The 23,976-nt window shown below is 42.7% G+C and overlaps 2 long non-coding RNA genes across 4 annotated transcripts; one reads left to right on the forward strand and one right to left on the reverse strand.

Moving 5' to 3' along the window:
* The first annotated feature begins 9,169 nt into the window (after nt 1–9,169).
* Nucleotides 9,170–12,309, forward strand: LOC120905728. Of its 2 annotated transcripts, XR_005739935.1 has the most exons (8): nt 9,170–9,778; nt 9,828–9,955; nt 10,050–10,331; nt 10,405–10,605; nt 11,092–11,274; nt 11,371–11,640; nt 11,843–12,103; nt 12,195–12,309. It is a non-coding gene; the product is annotated as an uncharacterized LOC120905728 (long non-coding RNA). The 2 variants fall into 2 exon arrangements; XR_005739934.1 differs by having other exon boundaries at nt 9,170–9,955.
* A 5,899-nt stretch (nt 12,310–18,208) lies between these two features.
* On the reverse strand, nt 18,209–22,535 carry LOC120905726. Of its 2 annotated transcripts, XR_005739933.1 has the most exons (9): nt 20,742–22,535; nt 20,565–20,692; nt 20,189–20,470; nt 19,620–20,115; nt 19,538–19,547; nt 19,244–19,426; nt 18,877–19,146; nt 18,415–18,675; nt 18,209–18,323 (listed from the first exon to the last, which is right to left on the reverse strand). It is a non-coding gene; the product is annotated as an uncharacterized LOC120905726 (long non-coding RNA). The 2 variants fall into 2 exon arrangements; XR_005739932.1 differs by having other exon boundaries at nt 20,565–22,535.
* Between the last annotated feature and the right edge of the window lie 1,441 nt (nt 22,536–23,976).

Genomic DNA, 23,976 nt, shown 5'->3' on the forward strand with positions numbered 1-23,976 from the left:
CCTCTCCTACGTAACACTCTGTGGGGAAGTCACAGGTGTGTCATATCGTGGACAGGCACAAACTTGCCGCAACTGTGCTGCACCGGTGCACCACGGTCTGAATTGTGTGCAGAACCGGCAAAATCGGTTTGCGAACGTTGCACAAGTAAAGGCCACGTACGCCAGTACCGTTAGTGCAAAAACAGTTGCACCCACACCACAAGCAGCGTCACACACTGCAGCAGGCAATAGTGGCCAGAAGAAAAAGAATAAGAGCCACTCAAGGTTCCTATCGGCAGCGACACCTACACCTACACACACAAACGTGGAAGATAAGCACCCACGCGACGCATCGAAGATCGCCGCACGACTTATCATCCCGCTCGTGCCGGTGACCGTTCGGCCTTCCAGCCCGAAGCCGAACTCTCGCAAGGGGGAGATAAGCAATGCGAACAACAAGCACGTCGCTCCAGCTCTCCCTCTCGCTCCCACGACGGATGCTGTCGTCTCCGCGCATGATCGGCGCATCGATGATGCGTTATCACCTGCCGTTACTGCCGTTCCTGTGGCCACCGCCGCTCTTGCGGCTACCGCCGTTCCTGCGACTACTGCTGCTCCTGTGGCTACCGCCGCTCCTGCGGCTATCGCTGCTCCTGTGGCTAACGCCGATCCTGCAGCTATCACCGCTCCTGCGGCTACCTCCTGTGGCTGCCGACGCTCATACAGCTAACGCCGCACCCGCTGCCGGGGCTTCTGCGGCTGTCTCCACTCCTAGGGACACGGATGATCCTGCTGCTGCCGCCGCTCCTGCTACTGCCGAAGTCCCTGGTGCTGTCGTCGCTAACTCAGCGGCAAAAGTGCTCTACTGGCCTTTAAAGTACCGCTCGATGTCCTTCCTGCCCCCTTTCCTGGCCCTTCCACGGATGAACCGCGAACGGTAACACGTAAGCGAACCACTGAGTCAGATGTCGAGAGTGACGCCTCAAGTTCATCCATGAACAGCTTTACGATGGTCGCCAAGCGTAAGCCTGGTCGACCATCCAAAAAGGCCACTACCACTAACAAACTCTGAATTTCGTTGCGATGGATACGGTGACCAATAATATAAGATCATTTGTTAGTAGTGGCTGTAATATAGCTACTATTAACATCAACACCATATCCAGCGCAACGAAATTAGAAGCTCTTAAGACATTTATAAGGAAGATGGATCTGGATGTTATATTTCTGCAGGAAGTATATCATACAGACCTAGCGCTTCCAGGACACAATGTTTTGTCTAATGTTGACGCGTCGAGGAGGGGTACGGCGATCGCTTTACGGGACCATTTAAAATTTTCTCACGTCGAGCGCAGCTTAGACTCACGTCTGATCTGCGTTCGATTGGAGAATATAGCCACTCTGTGTAATGTTTATGCTCCTTCAGGAAGCCAGCGTAGGGCGGAGCGGGAGGAATTTTTCAACCGTACCGTGGCGTTCTACCTGCGGAATGCATGTCCTCATGTCATTTTTGCGGGCGATTTCAACTGTGTGTTGAAGTCGAAGGATGCCACGGGTGGGGGAGTTTCAGCCTTGCTCTGCAAAACGCTGTAAACAGCATGGGTATGAGTGATAGCTGGGAGGCTCTCAGAGGCAACTCTGTGGAGTTTTCCTACATCACTAGTAGTTCGGGGACACGCATCAATCGTTGTTATGTCTCCTCTTCGCTGGTAACACAGTTAAGGACTACCGATATGCATGTGCTCTTCTTTTCGGATCACAAGGCACTCACAGTGCGCCTCTGCCTCCCAACCCCGCCTAATCGTTTGACCTACAACGGTTATTGGCAGCTGAGGCCACACGTTTTAACTGAAGGAAACCTGGAGGAGTTCAGATGCAAGTGGAATAACTGGACTAAACAGCGTCGAAACTACGGCACGTGGATCTCGTGGTGGATGGAGTTCGCGAAGCCTAAAATAAAATCATTTTTCCGCTGGAAAACCAATGAGAGATTCCAAAGTTTCCACTTGCACCACGAACTCCTCTACAGAGGGTTGAAGTCCTCATACGAGCGATATCTGTCTGACCCTAACGAGTTGACGAATATCAATCGTATAAAAGGTAAAATTCTTCTCCTTCAGAGACGTTTTTCCGAGGACTTCAAACGTATCAACGAAACCCGTGTATGTGGCGAAAATATTTCGACCTTCCAGCTTGAGGAAAGGAGGAGGAGGCGAACTGTGATCGAAAAACTAAACATTGAAGACGGGACATCCTTAACTGATAAAGACGCGATAAATGTTCACATTAGGAGCTTCTTTTCAGAGCTATTCACCACAGACAACACAGACAACACACAAACAGACGACACATTTACATGCACACGCGTCATTCCTGAGGATTGTGAGATCAATACTGGTTGCATGGAGGAAATCACTTCTGGTGAGATCCTCTATGCGATCAAAAACTCCCAGTCTCGAAAGTCCCCTGGCCTGGATGGAATACCTAAAGAGTTTTATCTCGCTTGGGCTCGTGCTCGAGCTTGAGCTCGTGCTCAATGAGGCACTTCGCGGAGAAATTCCTCGAGGCTTCGTCGACGGGGTCATAGTGCTGGTGAGAAAAAAGGGGGATGGGGATGCCATGTCTTCATTTTGACCTATATCGCTCCTTAACACAGACTACAAGCTTTTGTCGAAGGTTATTAAACCCTGTCTGGATTGTATAATCGAGAAATGGGGAATAATCTCAACAGCGCAGAAGTGTTGCAACAAACCTTGTAACATTTTTCAAGCTGTACTCTCTGTTAAGGAGAGGGTGGTTGATTTGAAGATGAAACGCAAGTGTGGTAAACTCATCTCCTTTGATCTTTCGCAGGCATTCGATCGCGTCGATAGAGGCTTCCTCTTTAATAACATGATCTCTATGGGTTTTAATCCTGGGCTGGTGGGGCTTTTGAGAAGGTTTGGTGATCAGTCCTCCTCCCGTATCCTAATCAACGGATCCCTATCTCCCCCTATTTCCATCCGACGATCCGTTCGTCGGGGATCCACTTTCCATGCACCTTTTCATCCTATACCTTCATCCCCTCATCACCAGACTAGAAGGCATATGCTGCGACCAGGATGACCTGGTCAATGCGTACGCTGACGACATCTCGGTGGTGACTACCTCATCCCAAAAAATCGAGTTGGTGCGTGAAGCTTTTGAAGCGTTTGGCAGAGTCTCCGGAGCCCGCCTCAACGTCGACAAAACCATCGCGCTCGACGTGGGATACACCACATCAAATGCCATTCAGGTCCCTTGGCTTCGTACCGTGGAGAGGCTTAGGCTCCTCGGTATATTGTTTACCAACAATGTAAGAGAAGCTATGTGCCTCAACTGGGACCTGTTGATCCACCATTTCCGGCAGCTGGTGTGGCTTCATCGCGTGAGGGATTTGAACGTGGTGCAGAAGGTTGTTCTGCTGAACACCTTCCTACTCTCCAGGCTTGGTTTGTTGCATCGGTTTGTGGCGCCCGTGCAATGGACATAGCGAAGGTGACCTGCACCGTGAACTCGTTCCTCTGGGATGGATCCGGAGGATTCCGAGTCCCACTGCAGCAACTGGCGCTGCCTCGCAACCGTGGTGGGCTTAACCTTCACCTTCCTGCCATCATGGCCATCATGGGTTTCTTGACGAACCGGTATGTTGCGGAACAGGGGTGTCTACGAGTCGGAGGTCAGCACATTTCTTGTGCTGGGAATCTTCCGAACATCGCCGCTGTTTCGTCAACGTACCCATGTCTGCGTATCGTCATACAGCAACTTGGTTATCAACCAACATCAGACCCCATCACGACACGCTGGATTCGCCAAACGCTGACGGAAGTGCTACTTGAGCCGAAGATAGTATTGCAAAATCCGTCAGTGAATTGGCGGCTACTCTGGCGCAATATTCATCGCTCCTGTCTATCGTCCCTTCAACGCAGCACGCTCTTCTTGCTGGTAAACGGCAAGATCAGCACTGGCTGCAAAAGAGTTGCTGATGCTTGGCAGATTCTGCACCAGCGAATTAGCGTTGTAATTTCAGGGTGTCCGTCTTCGTCAACGTTATTGTTCGGTTTGTTGCGTTTGCCTGTACTAAATGGCATTAGTGCAGGTAAACGTAACCATATCCTAAGTTTGTTTGCGAACTACGTCATCCACATCATTGGAAACAATGATGCTGTGATTGACATAGAAGTTCTGCGTTGTTCTTTGTAAATATTAATGTTAATTAGAACCTAAGCACGTTTTCAATAAAACATTTTATTAAAAAAAATCAGGATATCGGCAAGGACACTCTTGTGAGACTGCTTTGAATGTTGTATTAGCGAGGTGGAAGATGTTGATGGATAAGAAGGAATCGATAGTTGCTGTTTTCTTAGATCTAAAACGGGCATTTGAAACAATATCTAGGCCATTGTTGCTTTCTACCTTAAGGCGTTTTGGTATTGTGGGGAGGGAGCTCAGTTGGTTTGAATGTTATTTAAAAGAAAGAACTCAGAGAACTTTATTTGAAAGCTCTGTATCAGAGCCTATAGAAAACACCCTTGGTGTTCCGCGAGGTAGTGTTCTTGGACCAATTTTGTTTATCATATACATCAATGACATGAAACAGGTTTTGAAGGCTTGTGAGATCAATGTTTTTGCCGACGATACTGTTTTGTTTATCTCGCACAAAGAAATCAAGCAAGCAGAGTCTGTGATGAATATCGATTTAAACGCTCTGGATGGATGGCTGAAGTATAAAAAGCTGGCATTAAACATTAACAAGACTTGTTACATGGTGATGTAGGCGGGTGTATTGGAAGAACCTCCATCTATCGTAATAAATTCGGAACTAATCGAAAGAGTTAGACAGGCTAAATACCTGGGAGAAGTCATCGTAGACGACAGGTTGAAGTTCCACGCTCACATTGACTGGGCCATCGCTAAAGTGGCAAAGAAGTGTGCAGTGATAAGTAGATTGGCGAAGGATCTCGATTTTTTTGGGAAAGTTCATCCCTACAAATCATTGATCTCGCCACACTTTAACTTCTGCCCATCCATTTTGTTTCTTGGCAACAAAGGTCAAATTAAAAGACTTGAAAGGTTGCAATACCGGATTATGAGGTTAATTCTGGGGTGCGGTCGACGTACGCCGTCCGCGGTTATGCTGAATATTCTTCAATGGATGTCAGTAGAGCAGCGGATTGTGTACCAGACTATGACTTTTATATTTAAAATGTTAAAGGGCCTGTTGCCTGGGTACCTCGGGGAGAGCATAGTTCGGGGGTCCGATATCCTTCGGCACCAGACACGCAGGGCAAATGAGCCAAGGGTACCTAACTTGCATTCCCTAAGTGCCAGAAACTCTTTGTTTTTCAAATGGATTCAAAGGTACAACAGTCTACCAGATGAAATTAAGAATGCGAGAAGCTTGCCGGATTTCAAACGTAAGTGCGTCATATATGTTGAACAAACTGTGTAATGTGAAATATGTGTAGATGTCCCATGTCATTATTAAATGTGTAACTGCAGTTGACATCACGATCTTTATGATGATGATAAGATTTTTCTTTATCTTATATATATATAAAAATCTCGTGTCACGGTGTTTGTTGCGAGCAAACTCCGAAACGGCTGGATCATTTTCAACGAAACTTTGCACACACCTTATGGTGGTATGAAAATAGGTTTTAAGTCTTAAAAATCGTTCAGATGTCACACTAAACTTAATTTAATAATGATTTTCTAACTCCCATACAAAGAGCAGGATTGTTGTTGTGTTGTATACAGCACTTTGACACTTGGTGTAAAGTGCCTGGCGGTTTACACTCGATGATCGGATCCTGAGGGGATACGGGCACGATATAACTATCCCAAGTAAAAAAAGCAATAATGAAATATTTTATTTTTTTTCTCGGAATAACTCAGTTTGTCGGGCCAGCTAGTATACTATAATTAAAATTAGAAAAATATAAGAAAGTGTCAACATAGGTTTGAGACACGCGCGCGTACAAGTGGATATTCGGGATCTATTTGGGGGGAATTTACGGTTTGCACACGGTCTGGGAGGTCACAACAGGATTCACTCATTGATGATTGTAAGTGGCCAATTCCAGATACATTAGGTTCACCTGCTTTGGAAGATAGTGCCCTAGAGCCAATCATTGACACTAGTGGAACTGGCCATATGCATGTTGCAGTTGTGTTCTGATAAGTAATGCGCCGGATCCATTAGTTGGTTCTTGGCGAGCTACGTAAGGGTTACATTAGATTCTCCTGCTTTAGAAGGTAATGCCCTGGAGCCTGCCATTGGTGCCAGAGACCCTAGGGCCAGCGGTTGGCACTAGTGGAACTGGCCATATGCATGTCCCAGTTGTGTTCTGATAAGTGGTGCGCCAGATCCATTTATTGGTTCTTGGCGGGCTACGTAAAGGATGCTAGGGAATACCATTGTTAACGATGGAGTATGACCCGTTTTTTCTTGATGAAACTATGTTGGTCATCTTGGGTGTGTGTATGACTCGAACAGTTCCTCTGAGAGTTTTCCGATGCCACCACTTGTTCGTACAAAATATTTTAATGTACCTATCAGACTAATATTATCGTAAAGATACTTCCGTCCTTCTCAAACCTATGTTGGGGAAAGAGGTGGGACTTATCATCATCTTCTGCGCAACGGCGGCATTTGCTACTGCGGTCCTGGCCGCGGCAACGGGCAGCAGTATGCCCGTATTCGTAGCACCGGTAGCATTGCCGCCGGTGCTCCAAGAGCCGAAGCGTGCAGCATTTGCTAAAACCAACCGTGTATTGCCTCGCCAGGGCCTGGTCTATCACCGCTATTGCTGGGCAGTCGAAAAATGCGACCAACGTACCGTAATGCGTTTTTACGGTCGTGATCTGTTCGCTGAAAATTTCAACGCCCAGCGCGGCACTCATTTCCGAAGAAATTTCTTCGGACGAAGTGCCCGGCGGAATGTTGGTGCAGTTCACCCGCACTGAGGGTGTCCGCGGACGGCATTTTGCTTTGCCATCAAGGGCCGCGGACACCTCTCTCCAAAGCGTCATCGTTTCCTGGTGCGATATTGGCGCTAATTCCAGGAGTAGATGACCCTTAAAGTTTGTGCGAATTCTATGCACATCCTCTTTTTTCACCGTTTCCCTAAGGATAGGCATCATGTCCGCGTGCTTGAATCCCCCAATTGATTCAAGCTCAATGGCATTTGGCATTCGGCCGGCCCTGGGATTAGAAGCAGGTGCCGACTTTTGCTTGGGTTGGGAAGCAGAAAGTTGCGTGTTTGCGGCGAGGCTGGCTTCTTGCTCAGCTTCACGCTGCTTCTTCCTCTTTCGTCTTTCCCGGCGCACGGCGGTCTTTCCCTTTACCGTCCGCCATTCTTGCGCCCCTTCTTGCCCCTATGATGGTCCAGATCCCTGGTCCGCCGAACAACTTTCCCCTTCGCAATTTTCCTCTGCCACAACTACCTTAGCATTTTCCCCCTTCCCTTCTTCTTGTCCTTTTTCCCTTCTTGACCCACCAACTGTTGTCTCTGTTCCCCATTTCCTCCTGTATTGGCCTCGTTCTCCTGACTATTATGTTATACATCTCCGCATGATTCCCCAAAAACAGTGAAAATTTTGGTGACATCAGTCTCGTTCAAAGGCAAAGATCCCGGTTGCAGCTCCTGATTAGGGCCTGCCAAAGGCCCTAAGTCTTGCTCCAACACCGGGTCCTACACCACGAGATCCTCGGTTCCCGTTCCCACATCAATTCCTGACCCCACCTCTCCAAGCCAAATTGCTGGAAGGTTGTGCAGCAGGGCTAAGACTGAGCCAATACGCTCTTCCCAATTAGCGAATTGGGGCGTTTTTTATAATAGCCCTGTGCTTCACGGTGTCCCTGATAAACAGCATGAGCTCATGTTTTGCTTTTTGCAATGGGCCCATGGGATTTGACTCTGCTGGATATGCAGTTTACGAAAAATTTCCTGTCGTAAATTTGCCCTGCCTTAAAACCCTCCCCTTGGCTGCCTTCCACAATCTGCGGGAGAACAGATACCCTTTTTGCTTTTCCCTCCACCTCTACCGAAGAAGCTCTTCGTAGGGCAGGTGCCTTGGAAGCCATCAGCTGGGTTGTTGATGCCCGTCTACCAAAGCTGGTGGCCGAAGCCTTAGACGGGGACATCGTTCCCAGCGAGCTACGGCGGACGGAATATCTACTCGTCACTGCCTTCGAGGGACAAGCGGAGCGTGTGTTCATCACCATTTTTCTACTGGTTAATTTCTACGGTTAAATTCTATGAAGGTTATTATGATTTCTACTGATTTTCTAAGGAATTTCGCTAGTATGTTAATTGATTGATTAATTAAGTAATTATTGTCAAAATAGGGACGAATTTTATTTTCAAACTTTTTAATTAAAACGGGAATTGAATTTATTGTGAAGTTTAAAACGTAAGATGTCAATGGATTTCACGCTGTAATTAAATTGTCAATTTATTTTGCTGTCAATGTGATGAGACGTTTGATGTCACTGTCAGTCAAGTTATTGATAAAGCTGTCAAATCTATTTGGATGTCAATGGTACCGTGATGTTTTACTTCAATGTCTAATGATTGCGATTTAATGTCATGGGAATAAACAAAATAAGATTATTAAAGTTATATTGTCAAATTGTTTGCAACGGAGCAAATATTAACTGGGTTAGATGGTATTGATAATAAAAGAAAAAGCTTAGGAAACGATTTAAATTATTGAAAGCGGATTTAAGTAATCTTAAATTAACGTTTTGAAAAGGGGAATTTAATAAATTGAAAAAGTTTAACGAGATTTAAATTTAAACTTATTAACTGTCAGTCTATTTGATGTCAATAACGGTAAATGTCAGGTTTAAACAAGCTGTCCAAAAAATTTAAATGTCAACTTTATACGACGTTGTGTATTAAAAGTTTTAATGTCAATCGAGTCTAACGGTTTTATTATGTATGGAAAACAAGGTAATAGTTTAAATAAATTTAAATGAATATTAGTTCTTTATGGATCTGAAAGGGTTGCTTTAACTGGCCGTGAGGCTTTTCAAATTTTAAAAGTTGTTGTTATTAATCGTATGATATTGAGAATTAATTATGAAAATTAAATTATTAATTGTGGGTGTAGGCAATCAAATTTAAATGGATAAATTATAACGAAGGTTTTAATAGCCCTTGAGCAAAAACGAGTCTTATTTAATGAGAATATTTAAATAGAATTTTAATTTAATCGGTTGCAGCTGCCAAGAATTTAAATTATAACTGTCAACCAATTAAAGATGTCAAAGTGACGTGAGGTGTCTGATAATATTGTGCTGTCAATTTGATTCTGTGTCAACGTTCCCGGCAGGCAAATGACATTTCATACTACGGCGAGGGGTGTTGAAACGCATGGAAGAGCAGGAAGAAACACGGACGAGCGCTGATGAACTGCAACTGTGTGCGTGCAACAGCACCAAACGGCATGTGACGACGGACAGTGTGTGGATGTGTGTGTGTGTAATTTTAGGCAGCGAAGATGGATCGAGGTTATGTTTACAAAGTGAAAGAGTTAGATGCAGAAGCGTCTTTGTGATAAACATGAATTTTAGTTGCATAATTTTAGTGTTAAAGTTTGTAATGAGAACTTAAAAGTAATGACTAATGGTGCTATTCACTTGTTGGCGAATATTGAAGCGTTGAAATATTGAAGCTTCCTATGTTAGTTTGTTGTGCTTAGTGTGAAGCTCCTGCTGCAGCCTGGTGTTCATCGTCGGTGATCATCATTATTGGTGACGAAGGCAGCACAGGTTCGTACACCGGAAACGTTCTGATCACTTTTCCTGGTTATATTTTTAGGCAAATTTATCACAACAGGACCAGTTGCTCGTTCAGTCGTTATGTACGATGTACCGGCGCTTGTCGATGGCACTTGGTTACCACCATCAACTATCTTGCCTGGCGGACGGATCTGGCTAGGAACACAGGTGAAAAATTGCTCAGATATAGCAGTACTCGTTGATGGTTTTTGAACATTAACGCTGATCATTTTGGCTGGTGTACGGCTCACAATACAAACAGATTCTCTAGCAGCCGCTATCACCGATGCAGAAGCACTGGTGTGTAATTGTTGTCTTACAACAGCGGACATCATACCACGCTGATTCTTCGGAGCATGAACTTCGACAAGCGATGCAATCGATGGTACTGCAGATCCCGCCAATGTCTGTTGTCTACCGATCTTCATGCCTGATTCCTGCGGTAGAGCATCAGCAACCGGTACCACTGATGGCGCAGCAGTACTAGTTGACGGTTGCTGTCCATGTTGCTGGCCTAACGGACGGAATGGTGCAGGAACACCAGGTAATGTTGACCGATGATGATTACCATCACCGGCATTCGAGACCAGCGCTGATACTTCATCCGTTACCTTCAGATGTTCAACAACACGGACTGGCATTCTTTGTTGACTCGCGCTGACCGGCCACTGAAACCACCGAAGGCACTGCACTTGTTGTCGGAAGTTGTCCAACAACACGGACCGGCAATCTGGGAGGACGGATAGCACGAGGAATGGCAACCGGAACCACCGATGGCACTGCACTTGTCGTCGGAAGTTGTTCAACAACACGGCCTGGTACATCTGACTGACGAAGCTACTTATCACATACCAGCGTTTTATGTCCCCATTCTTGGTGTTTCCGGGTTACTCGCCATCGCGCTGTAGTCGGATCATACTGCACCTGTCCTGCTTCGATTAATGCCTCCCCAAAGACAAAATTAGAGCACGCGTTCCTATTCCTCATCCTCCGGCGCCGTTTGGAGAATGTGGGAGTCACTGCTTTATAAAACCACCGGTCTACCACAAACTGGAAACAGCGGAAAACCCCGAGGGTCACCGGCCACCATGCTTAATTGAAGCAAAGTTGAAGTAAGTCTGACAGTATCTAAAGTAATAGAAAGACAGTTTGATAAATTAACATTGTTTTATTTTTCATTTCAGCTAATCTGCCGTACGAAACAGCAATATAAATATTTCATTTTAATGTTTTATTAAGCTAAACCGACATTATATTTTTCATCTAAAACGTTTTTGATGTGTTTTTTTTCTCATCGCGTTTAGGCGACGAATATCAGATCGCAACTGCTAATAATTTCGTCGTCTGAGGCGGACTGTTATGGAGGTACAAAATCTTCAGTGATGATGAATGCGTTCACGCTTCTACGAGCCGGTAATTGGCGGTATCCAGATCATCGTCGTACTGTTAGCTTACCTAAGCTACCGAAATTAGCGACAGTGTAAAATGTAAGAGAAAGACAAATCGACGATATAATTAAAATTAATGGTTTACATGGATTGCGCTCCACTAACAATATTTTTCTCTTATATTGTCTATTTCAGCTGTGCTGTGAGAATTACAGCTGGCTCTCACAACCGTCCGGAAGTCGCAGTGATTTGGTAACATCAAGATCATCACCATCGCACGAAGCGCAGCATATTGACGCAAGCCCAAGCGGACAGCAACCACCTGCAGCAAACGTACGCTGAACGAATGGTCGTGGTAGATGCGTTAGGATTGCAAGGTGATACTTGCGCTCTGAAAATGCTAGCACAGATGTTTGGGCCACAGAGGTGACGTTCCGAGATTGTAAAAACATGCCGGGCCCACAGGTACGCAACAACTGCGCCCAAATCTATGGCATAGTATTGGGTGTTAGCTCGTCCGCTAGCACCGGTTACGCTGGTGCGGGTAGGAAGCGTGCAAATGAAAAAATTCTGTAAAAATATCCCCCTTATTCCTTTGCACATACAAGAAACGATCACGAACGATCAGCGTGAAATGCACTTGACTGATATTATTCTTTTTCTTTAGTTTCAGATAAACCGTTCTCATCAATACCATACCATGTACGGTCGGCTAGTTACACTTCATCACGAAGGACAATCACATCTGGGTGACGGAATGCTGCCAAAACGATGAAGCTGGCTGAGTCCTCGATGACGACGCAACTCCTGCACGTTCGTCGTCATACTATCTTTTCAACTGGAGGCATGTTTGTTTAGGCGGCTACAACAAATTGTTTGAACATGTTCAATGAAACAAACATGTTGTTTTGGCTTCTCACAATTACTGGTAATGTATTGCATTCTCTACGCTTTATTTATATGAAACGCAAATAACTTTCTTTACTTATTTTATATTTCATTTTTTAATTTAATTCTAGGTGAATGCTGGAAATCTCCGTGATAGCCGTTTTCGTGTGCTGAATTAGGTTTGTATGAAAAATAGTGTATTTTTAGAATATTTAATTATCAATAAAATAACGGTCGATTTGAAAATTAGCTGTGTTGATATACAACCCGAATGAAAGAATACACGGATAAACGAATGTAAACAATACACGAAAGAACGGGAGGTCCGTTTCATCCGTACCCCCCAACGCCCAATCATGTCTTCCGTTGGGCGCCTGAGCCATGCACGGTTGGGCGCCCGTTTCTCCTCCTCCGGCGCCGTCAGTTTAGCTGTCAATTGCCTGCCGGGTTATGTCAATTATATAAATGTCAATTCAATTTATATTGTCATCATTCATTTAATTAAATATAATTCAAAATTTAAACTATTTAACTAAGAAAAATAATTTATCATTTTTGAACATGCAAGGAACCAGGAGAAAAAATAACTACGTGATTATTAGAATTTCTACTTGTTAAAGGGTTATGGTTGGAGAGGACGTATTACCATTTATAAAAAGTTACTGGAATATGTGGATAAATATTGGAATTTGTTTAATCAATTTATATTTAAACTAAAACAAAGTGTATAGGGGGCGTCCATAAATTACGTAACGCTCAAAGGGGGGAGGAGGGGGTTCCCTATAGCGTTACGGTTTGTTACATAGGCGAGAGGGAGGGTTCATATTCTGTTACGTAACGTAATACAATCCTATCACTGGTCACTGACAAATGATCGCCCACCTGGGTAAGTTTTGCACTTTTATTTCTTTACATCTTTTGATAGGGAATACGAAATTGTCATTTATAAAATACCAAAACAGAGGTTTGACAGAAAATTGCCATGAAAAAATCCACCGTGTAATACAGGTTTAAGAGCCGTGTAACTCAGGTAAAGACTGTAGTTTTCAATCTTACCGTCAACAAAATTCAAACAGTTACATGTCATTCTACGCTAAACGCATCGACCTGTATATTATTGTTGGTAAACAACAGTCGTGCGATGCTGTCAATTAGGATTAGTTGGATAATTCGTACGTTTCTTTAATTATAAATTTTGTATCTAACTTTCCATTCATTAATTAAACATTAATTTTAATTAAACATTTTTTAAAACCACTCTGCATACTTTATAAAAGCAATCAAATAAAAAAATATAAACCCATATTTTTTTGTATTTGTTGATGCAAAACCAAATTAAGGGGGGAGGGGGGTGTTCGATCATGCGTTACGTAATTTTGGAAGGGGGTCTCCTCCAACGTTACGTTTTGTTACGATAGGGGGAGGGGTCGAAAAATCCCAATTTCAGCGTTACATAATTTATGGACGGCCCCATAGATGTATTAATAATTTGAGATTAGATTTTGTAAGGGAATATAATTAAATAGATTGTAATGGAAAATATGCTACTCAAAATGTGGAGCGTTGAATTGAAAATTGTAAATATATAATTTTGCTCTATTGTGCTTAAGGCGTTATAAGTTAATTATTTAAAATAAGGGATTTTTTTTTAACAACTTTCGTTTAAAAATTTAATTAAAATAAAATATTTTTTAAGTTGATAATAAAATTGCTGAACTAATGATTAAATTAAAAAATTCGCAGAAGGCTTTCTATGTGTAACTTAAGTTTTCTCAGAATTTTCAAGATTTGAATGAAATGAATGAAATTTAAGAGTGCTTAAAAGTGACAAACTACGTGAGGAGACGTGTGTGCTTCAACGTTGCAGGTAAAATGGACAAGTGTCCCGTTTTATTTTTGGCTATGCTACGGGATACAGGTAAAATGGGTTTCCGGTCACCTTGCTTTATGCTCCCTTACTGGAGATTATTTTGTTAGTTTTACGAGAGTTTTGAAATTTGGTTGGGATAGATTTTGAAAACTCAAATTGTTAGTTCTACTGGTCTGGGAAATTTTTCTCCCTTACGAATGGTGGTTAGAGTATGTACGTGAAGTGTTTTAAGAAAACTATTTCTTCTGTTAGTTTTATATTTATTATGAAATTTAATGCTGAGGGGAGAAAGAATCGAAATAAGAAAATAAATGCAGTTTTATATAATAAAGGTTTAGTTCGGGGGCTCATTGAGATTTTGGTTAGGTTGTGAATGGGATTTCCAATTCTACTCTATAAAACTTTTAACTATTTGCCGGTTTGAAAACTTTCGATGTTTCTACGCCGCTTGGAGAAAATCTCGTCGCTGGAACAGATGGAATCGGGAATCTCGCACACAACACACACTAAGCACAAATGTTCTCGTGGACTGCTCAACGAAAGCTTATTTGCTGAAGGATTGATTTTAATAAATACGCAGATGGCGATGCTAATAAATTAATTGTCTAAAAAGATTTTTAAATTTAATGTTTGTTCTTGCAGAGGGCAATTTAATTTAATAATTTTGTTTGCTGAAGGTTTGATATAATATATTGAATTTCTAAGGGCAAACCGTTACATAAAATAACTAATGTAAATAATATATTTGTGGTAAATCATAAAATATTTTGCAGGAGGCAACTATTATAAAGGAATTTTATTTCAACGCGGAAGGCGATGCTTATTTCCGACGGCAAACTGGGATATATAAAAGGCAATTTAATTAAATGATTTAAATTAAAATCAATGCAGAAGGCTTATGGCAATCGGAACGGTCAACACAAGAACACTCCACTTTTCACACACACACTAGTGTTTCCGGCCGAAGTCTCAACGAAAGCTTGTTGCAGAAGGCTTAATTGAATTATTGAAATGCATCGCCTTATGCTTTAAGTATTAAATAATTTATATTGGAAATTTTGAGTTAAATATAAAATAAAAACGAGGATAAGTTGAATTTTGAAATTCTATCTGAACACTGAGGGCGATTCTATAGACAAGTTTAAATAAATACTTTTTTTACATAGGTTACCAATGCAGAAGGCTCATTAATTTAATAAAAATAATTGTATTTTTACTGCTGAAGGCAATGCTTATTTATCTTATTTTAGATTTTTTATAATTATTAATACAGCGCCTACCACAACTATATGGACAGTAGTTTTTCGCGAATTGCAGAGAATCCATAAGAGATAGATAAAAATGCGGCAGATCTTGGAGAAGATGGCTAAATACAGACACGACACATACCATCTCTTCATAGACTTCAAAGCCGCATACGATAGCATAGCCAGGGTAAAACTGTACGACGCTATGAGCTCATTTGGAATCCCGGCCAAACTGATAAGGCTAGTTAGAATGACTATGACCAACGTCACATGCCAGGTGAGGGTGGATGGAAAACTCTCAGGACCTTTTGCTACCACCAAGGGTCTGCGCCAGGGGGACGGGCTTGCCTGTCTCCTATTCAACTTGGCGCTAGAGAGGGCCATCCGCGACTCGGGGGTGGAGACTACGGGAACCATCTTCTATAAGTCAACCCAGATCCTGGCATACGCTGATGATATAGACATCATTGGTCTGCGGCTCTCCTATGTAGCAGAAGCCTACCAAGGGATTGAGCAGGCGGCAGAGAACCTCGGATTGCAGATAAACGAGGCAAAGACCAAACTGATGGTGGCAACATCAGCGGACCTACCAATAAATAATCCGAATCTATGTAGGCGTGATGTACCGATAGGTGAACGCACTTTTGAAGTCGTCCCAGAATTCACCTATCTTGGGTCAAAGGTCAGCAACGACAACAGTATGGAAGTTGAGTTGCGCGCAAGGATGCTGGCTGCCAACCGGTCATTCTACAGCCTGAAAAAGCAGTTCACCTCAAAGAACCTGTCGCGACGGACGAAGCTGGGACTATATAGTACCTATATAGTACCAGTACTCACATACCCCTCTTAGACATGGACACTGTCCAAATCTGACGAAGCCCTCTTAGCCGCGTTCGAGAGGAAGATGCTCAGAAGGATACTTGGCCCCGTATGTGTGGAAGGACAATGGAGGAGCCGCTATAATGACGAGCTATACGAGATGTACGGTGACCTCACTGTCGTACAGCGTATTAAGCTCGCCAGGCTGGCCATGTTGTACGCATGGAAACGGACGACCCAGCCCGTAAAGTCTTTTTAGGTCGTCCACAAGGACAGAGGAGGCGTGGTAGGCCCAAATTGAGGTGGCAAGATGGCGTGGAGGCGTCCGCCATTAAGGCCGGGATAACGGACTGGCAGGCGAAGGCGCGAGACAGTGAGCGGTTTCGGACACTCCTGAGACAGGCCAAGACCGCAGACGGTTGTAGAACTAATAAGTGAGTAAGTAAGTATCCTAACCAAATTTCAAAACTCTCGTAAAACTAACAAAATAATCTCCAGTAAGGGAGCATAAAGCAAGGTGACCGGAAACCCATTTTACCTGTATCCCGTAGCATAGCCAAAAATATAACGGAACACTTGGTCCATTTTACCTGCAACGTTGAAGCACACACGTCTCCTCACGTAGTTTGTCACTTTTAAGCACTCTTAAATTTCATTCATTTCATTCAAATCTTGAAAATTCTGAGAAAACTTAAGTTACACATAGAAAGCCTTCTGCGAATATTTTAATTTAATCATTAGTTCAGCAATTTTATTATCAACTTAAAAATATTTTATTTTAATTAAATTTTAAAACGAAAGTTGTTAAAAAAAAATCCCTTATTTTAAATAATTAACTTATAACGCCTTAAGCACAATAGAGCAAAATTATATATTTACAATTTTCAATTCAACGCTCCACATTTTGAGTAGCATATTTTCCATTACAATCTATTTAATTATATTCCCTTACAAAATCTAATCTCAAATTATTAATACATCTATGGGGCCGTCCATAAATTATGTAACGCTGAAATTGGGATTTTTCGACCCCCTCCCCCCCTATCGTAACAAAACGTAACGTTGGAGGAGACCCCCCTTCCAAAATTACGTAACGCATGATCGAACACTCCCCCCTTAATTTGGTTTTGCATCAACAAATACAAAAAAATATGGGTTTATATTTTTTTATTTGATTGCTTTTATAAAGTATGCAGAGTGGTTTTAAAAAATGTTTAATTAAAATTAATGTTTAATTAATGAATGGAAAGTTAGATACAAAATTTATAATTAAAGAAACGTACGAATTATCCAACTAATCCTAATTGACAGCATCGCACGACTGTTGCTTACCAACAATAATATACAGGTCGATGCGTTTAGCGTAGAATGACATGTAACTGTTTGAATTTTGTTGACGGTAAGATTGAAAACTACAGTCTTTACCTGAGACACACGGCTCTTAAACCTGTATTACACGGTGGATTTTTTTATGGCAATTTTCTGTCAAACCTCTGTTTTGGTATTTTATAAATGACAATTTCGTATTCCCTATCAAAAGATGTAAAGAAATAAAAGTGCAAAACTTACCCAGGTGGGCGATCATTTGTCAGTGACCAGTGATAGGATTGTATTACGTTACGTAACAGAATGTGAACCCTCCCTCTCGCCTATGTAACAAACCGTAACGCTATAGGGAACCCCCTCCTCCCCCCTTTGAGCGTTACGTAATTTATGGACGCCCCCTATACACTTTGTTTTAGTTTAAATATAAATTGATTAAACAAATTCCAATATTTATCCACATATTCCAGTAACTTTTTATAAATGGTAATACGTCCTCTCCAACCATAACCCTTTAACAAGTAGAAATTCTAATAATCACGTAGTTATTTTTTCTCCTGGTTCCTTGCATGTTCAAAAATGATAAATTATTTTTCTTAGTTAAATAGTTTAAATTTTGAATTATATTTAATTAAATGAATGATGACAATATAAATTGAATTGACATTTATATAATTGACATAACCCGGCAGGCAATTGACAGCTAAACTGACGGCGCCGGAGGAGGAGAAACGGGCGCCCAACCGTGCATGGCTCAGGCGCCCAACGGAAGACATGATTGGGCGTTGGGGGGTACGGATGAAACGGACCTCCCGTTCTTTCGTGTATTGTTTACATTCGTTTATCCGTGTATTCTTTCATTCGGGTTGTATATCAACACAGCTAATTTTCAAATCGACCGTTATTTTATTGATAATTAAATATTCTAAAAATACACTATTTTTCATACAAACCTAATTCAGCACACGAAAACGGCTATCACGGAGATTTCCAGCATTCACCTAGAATTAAATTAAAAAATGAAATATAAAATAAGTAAAGAAAGTTATTTGCGTTTCATATAAATAAAGCGTAGAGAATGCAATACATTACCAGTAATTGTGAGAAGCCAAAACAACATTTTTGTTTCATTGAACATGTTCAAACAATTTGTTGTAGCCGCCTAAACAAACATGCCTCCAGTTGAAAAGATAGTATGACGACGAACGTGCAGGAGTTGCGTCGTCATCGAGGACTCAGCCAGCTTCATCGTTTTGGCAGCATTCCGTCATCCAGATGTGATTGTCCTTCGTGATGAAGTGTAACTAGCCGACCGTACATGGTATGGTATTGATGAGAACGGTTTATCTGAAACTAAAGAAAAAGAATAATATCAGTCAAGTGCATTTCACGCTGATCGTTCGTGATCGTTTCTTGTATGTGCAAAGGAATAAGGGGATATTTTTACAGAATTTTTTCATTTGCACGCTTCCTACCCGCACCAGCGTAACCGGTGCTAGCGGACGAGCTAACACCCAATACTATGCCATAGATTTGGGCGCAGTTGTTGCGTACCTGTGGGCCCGGCATGTTTTTACAATCTCGGAACGTCACCTCTGTGGCCCAAACATCTGTGCTAGCATTTTCAGAGCGCAAGTATCACCTTGCAATCCTAACGCATCTACCACGACCATTCGTTCAGCGTACGTTTGCTGCAGGTGGTTGCTGTCCGCTTGGGCTTGCGTCAATATGCTGCGCTTCGTGCGATGGTGATGATCTTGATGTTACCAAATCACTGCGACTTCCGGACGGTTGTGAGAGCCAGCTGTAATTCTCACAGCACAGCTGAAATAGACAATATAAGAGAAAAATATTGTTAGTGGAGCGCAATCCATGTAAACCATTAATTTTAATTATATCGTCGATTTGTCTTTTCTCTTACATTTTACACTGTCGCTAATTTCGGTAGCTTAGGTAAGCTAACAGTACGACGATGATCTGGATACCGCCAATTACCGGCTCGTAGAAGCGTGAACGCATTCATCATCACTGAAGATTTTGTACCTCCATAACAGTCCGCCTCAGACGACGAAATTATTAGCAGTTGCGATCTGATATTCGTCGCCTAAACGCGATGAGAAAAAAAAACACATCAAAAACGTTTTAGATGAAAAATATAATGTCGGTTTAGCTTAATAAAACATTAAAATGAAATATTTATATTGCTATTTCGTACGGCAGATTAGCTGAAATGAAAAATAAAACAATGTTAATTTATCAAACTGTCTTTCTATTACTATAGATACTGTCAGACTTACTTCAACTTTGCTTCAATTAAGCATGGTGGCCGGTGACCCTCGGGGTTTTCCGCTGTTTCCAGTTTGTGGTAGACCGGTGGTTTTTATAAAGCAGTGACTCCCACATTCTCCAAACGGCGCCGGAGGATGAGGAATAGGAACGCGTGCTCTAATTTTGTCTTTGGGGAGGCATTAATCGAAGCAGGACAGGTGCAGTATGATCCGACTACAGCGCGATGGCGAGTAACCCGGAAACACCAAGAATGGGGACATAAAACGCTGGTATGTGATAAGTAGCTTCGTCAGTCAGATGTACCAGGCCGTGTTGTTGAACAACTTCCGACGACAAGTGCAGTGCCATCGGTGGTTCCGGTTGCCATTCCTCGTGCTATCCGTCCTCCCAGATTGCCGGTCCGTGTTGTTGGACAACTTCCGACAACAAGTGCAGTGCCTTCGGTGGTTTCAGTGGCCGGTCAGCGCGAGTCAACAAAGAATGCCAGTCCGTGTTGTTGAACATCTGAAGGTAACGGATGAAGTATCAGCGCTGGTCTCGAATGCCGGTGATGGTAATCATCATCGGTCAACATTACCTGGTGTTCCTGCACCATTCCGTCCGTTAGGCCAGCAACATGGACAGCAACCGTCAACTAGTACTGCTGCGCCATCAGTGGTACCGGTTGCTGATGCTCTACCGCAGGAATCAGGCATGAAGATCGGTAGACAACAGACATTGGCGGGATCTGCAGTACCATCGATTGCATCGCTTGTCGAAGTTCATGCTCCGAAGAATCAGCGTGGTATGATGTCCGCTGTTGTAAGACAACAATTACACACCAGTGCTTCTGCATCGGTGATAGCGGCTGCTAGAGAATCTGTTTGTATTGTGAGCCGTACACCAGCCAAAATGATCAGCGTTAATGTTCAAAAACCATCAACGAGTACTGCTATATCTGAGCAATTTTTCACCTGTGTTCCTAGCCAGATCCGTCCGCCAGGCAAGATAGTTGATGGTGGTAACCAAGTGCCATCGACAAGCGCCGGTACATCGTACATAACGACTGAACGAGCAACTGGTCCTGTTGTGATAAATTTGCCTAAAAATATAACCAGGAAAAGTGATCAGAACGTTTCCGGTGTACGAACCTGTGCTGCCTTCGTCACCAATAATGATGATCACCGACGATGAACACCAGGCTGCAGCAGGAGCTTCACACTAAGCACAACAAACTAACATAGGAAGCTTCAATATTTCAACGCTTCAATATTCGCCAACAAGTGAATAGCACCATTAGTCATTACTTTTAAGTTCTCATTACAAACTTTAACACTAAAATTATGCAACTAAAATTCATGTTTATCACAAAGATGCTTCTGCATCTAACTCTTTCACTTTGTAAACATAACCTCGATCCATCTTCGCTGCCTAAAATTACACACACACACACATCCACACACTGTCCGTCGTCACAGGCCGTTTGGTGCTGTTGCACGCACACAGTTGCAGTTCATCAGCGCTCGTCCGTGTTTCTTCCTGCTCTTCCATGCGTTTCAACACCCCTCGCCGTAGTATGAAATGTCATTTGCCTGCCGGGAACGTTGACACAGAATCAAATTGACAGCACAATATTATCAGACACCTCACGTCACTTTGACATCTTTAATTGGTTGACAGTTATAATTTAAATTCTTGGCAGCTGCAACCGATTAAATTAAAATTCTATTTAAATATTCTCATTAAATAAGACTCGTTTTTGCTCAAGGGCTATTAAAAACCTTCGTTATAATTTATCCATTTAAATTTGATTGCCTACACCCACAATTAATAATTTAATTTTCATAATTAATTCTCAATATCATACGATTAATAACAACAACTTTTAAAATTTGAAAAGCCTCACGGCCAGTTAAAGCAACCCTTTCAGATCCATAAAGAACTAATATTCATTTAAATTTATTTAAACTATTACCTTGTTTTCCATACATAATAAAACCGTTAGACTCGATTGACATTAAAACTTTTAATACACAACGTCGTATAAAGTTGACATTTAAATTTTTTGGACAGCTTGTTTAAACCTGACATTTACCGTTATTGACATCAAATAGACTGACAGTTAATAAGTTTAAATTTAAATCTCGTTAAACTTTTTCAATTTATTAAATTCCCCCTTTTCAAAACGTTAATTTAAGATTACTTAAATCCGCTTTCAATAATTTAAATCGTTTCCTAAGCTTTTTCTTTTATTATCAATACCATCTAACCCAGTTAATATTTGCTCCGTTGCAAACAATTTGACAATATAACTTTAATAATCTTATTTTGTTTATTCCCATGACATTAAATCGCAATCATTAGACATTGAAGTAAAACATCACGGTACCATTGACATCCAAATAGATTTGACAGCTTTATCAATAACTTGACTGACAGTGACATCAAACGTCTCATCACATTGACAGCAAAATAAATTGACAATTTAATTACAGCGTGAAATCCATTGACATCTTACGTTTTAAACTTCACAATAAATCCAATTCCCGTTTTAATTAAAAAGTTTGAAAATAAAATTCGTCCCTATTTTGACAATAATTACTTAATTAATCAATCAATTAACATACTAGCGAAATTCCTTAGAAAATCAGTAGAAATCATAATAACCTTCATAGAATTTAACCGTAGAAATTAACCAGTAGAAAAATGGTGATGAACACACGCTCCGCTTGTCCCTCGAAGGCAGTGACGAGTAGATATTCCGTCCGCCGTAGCTCGCTGGGAACGATGTCCCCGTCTAAGGCTTCGGCCACCAGCTTTGGTAGACGGGCATCAACAACCCAGCTGATGGCTTCCAAGGCACCTGCCCTACGAAGAGCTTCTTCGGTAGAGGTGGAGGGAAAAGCAAAAAGGGTATCTGTTCTCCCGCAGATTGTGGAAGGCAGCCAAGGGGGAGGGTTTTAAGGCAGGGCAAATTTACGACAGGAAATTTTTCGTAAACTGCATATCCAGCAGAGTCAAATCCCATGGGCCCATTGCAAAAGCAAAACATGAGCTCATGCTGTTTATCAGGGACACCGTGAAGCACAGGGCTATTATAAAAAACGCCCCAATTCGCTAATTGGGAAGAGCGTATTGGCTCAGTCTTAGCCCTGCTGCACAACCTTCCAGCAATTTGGCTTGGAGAGGTGGGGTCAGGAATTGATGTGGGAACGGGAACCGAGGATCTCGTGGTGTAGGACCCGGTGTTGGAGCAAGACTTAGGGCCTTTGGCAGGCCCTAATCAGGAGCTGCAACCGGGATCTTTGCCTTTGAACGAGACTGATGTCACCAAAATTTTCACTGTTTTTGGGGGAATCATGCGGGAGATGTATAACATAATAGTCAGGGAGAACGAGGCCAATACAGGAGGAAATGGGGAACAGAGACAACAGTTGGTGGGTCAAGAAGGGAAAAAGGACAAGAAGAAGGGAAGGGGGAAAATGCTAAGGTAGTTGTGGCAGAGGAAAATTGCGAAGGGGAAAGTTGTTCGGCGGACCAGGGATCTGGACCATCATAGGGGCAAGAAGGGGCGCAAGAATGGCGGACGGTAAGGGAAAGACCGCCGTGCGCCGGGAAAGACGAAAGAGGAAGAAGCAGCGTGAAGCTGAGCAAGAAGCCAGCCTCGCCGCAAACACGCAACTTTCTGCTTCCCAACCCAAGCAAAAGTCGGCACCTGCTTCTAATCCCAGGGCCGGCCGAATGCCAATGCCATTGAGCTTGAATCAATTGGGGGATTCAAGCACGCGGACATGATGCCTATCCTTAGGGAAACGGTGAAAAAGAGGATGTGCATAGAATTCGCACAAACTTTAAGGGTCATCTACTCCTGGAATTAGCGCCAATATCGCACCAGGAAACGATGACGCTTTGGAGAGAGGTGTCCGCGGCCCTTGATGGCAAAGCAAAATGCCGTCCGCGGACACCCTCAGTGCGGGTGAACTGCACCAACATTCCGCCGGGCACTTCGTCCGAAGAAATTTCTTCGAAATGAGTGCCGCGCTGGGCGTTGAAATTTTCAGCGAACAGATCACGACCGTAAAAACGCATTACGGTACGTTGGTCGCATTTTTCGACTGCCCAGCAATAGCGGTGATAGACCAGGCCCTGGCGAGGCAATACACGGTTGGTTTTAGCAAATGCTGCACGCTTCGGCTCTTGGAGCACCGGCGGCAATGCTACCGGTGCTACGAATACGGGCATACTGCTGCCCGTTGCCGCGGCCAGGACCGCAGTAGCAAATGCCGCCGTTGCGCAGAAGATGATGATAAGTCCCACCTCTTTCCCCAACATAGGTTTGAGAAGGACGGAAGTATCTTTACGATAATATTAGTCTGATAGGTACAT

This window comes from Anopheles arabiensis, chromosome X (genome assembly GCF_016920715.1).
Source record: "Anopheles arabiensis isolate DONGOLA chromosome X, AaraD3, whole genome shotgun sequence".
Lineage (NCBI taxonomy): Eukaryota > Metazoa > Arthropoda > Insecta > Diptera > Culicidae > Anopheles > Anopheles arabiensis.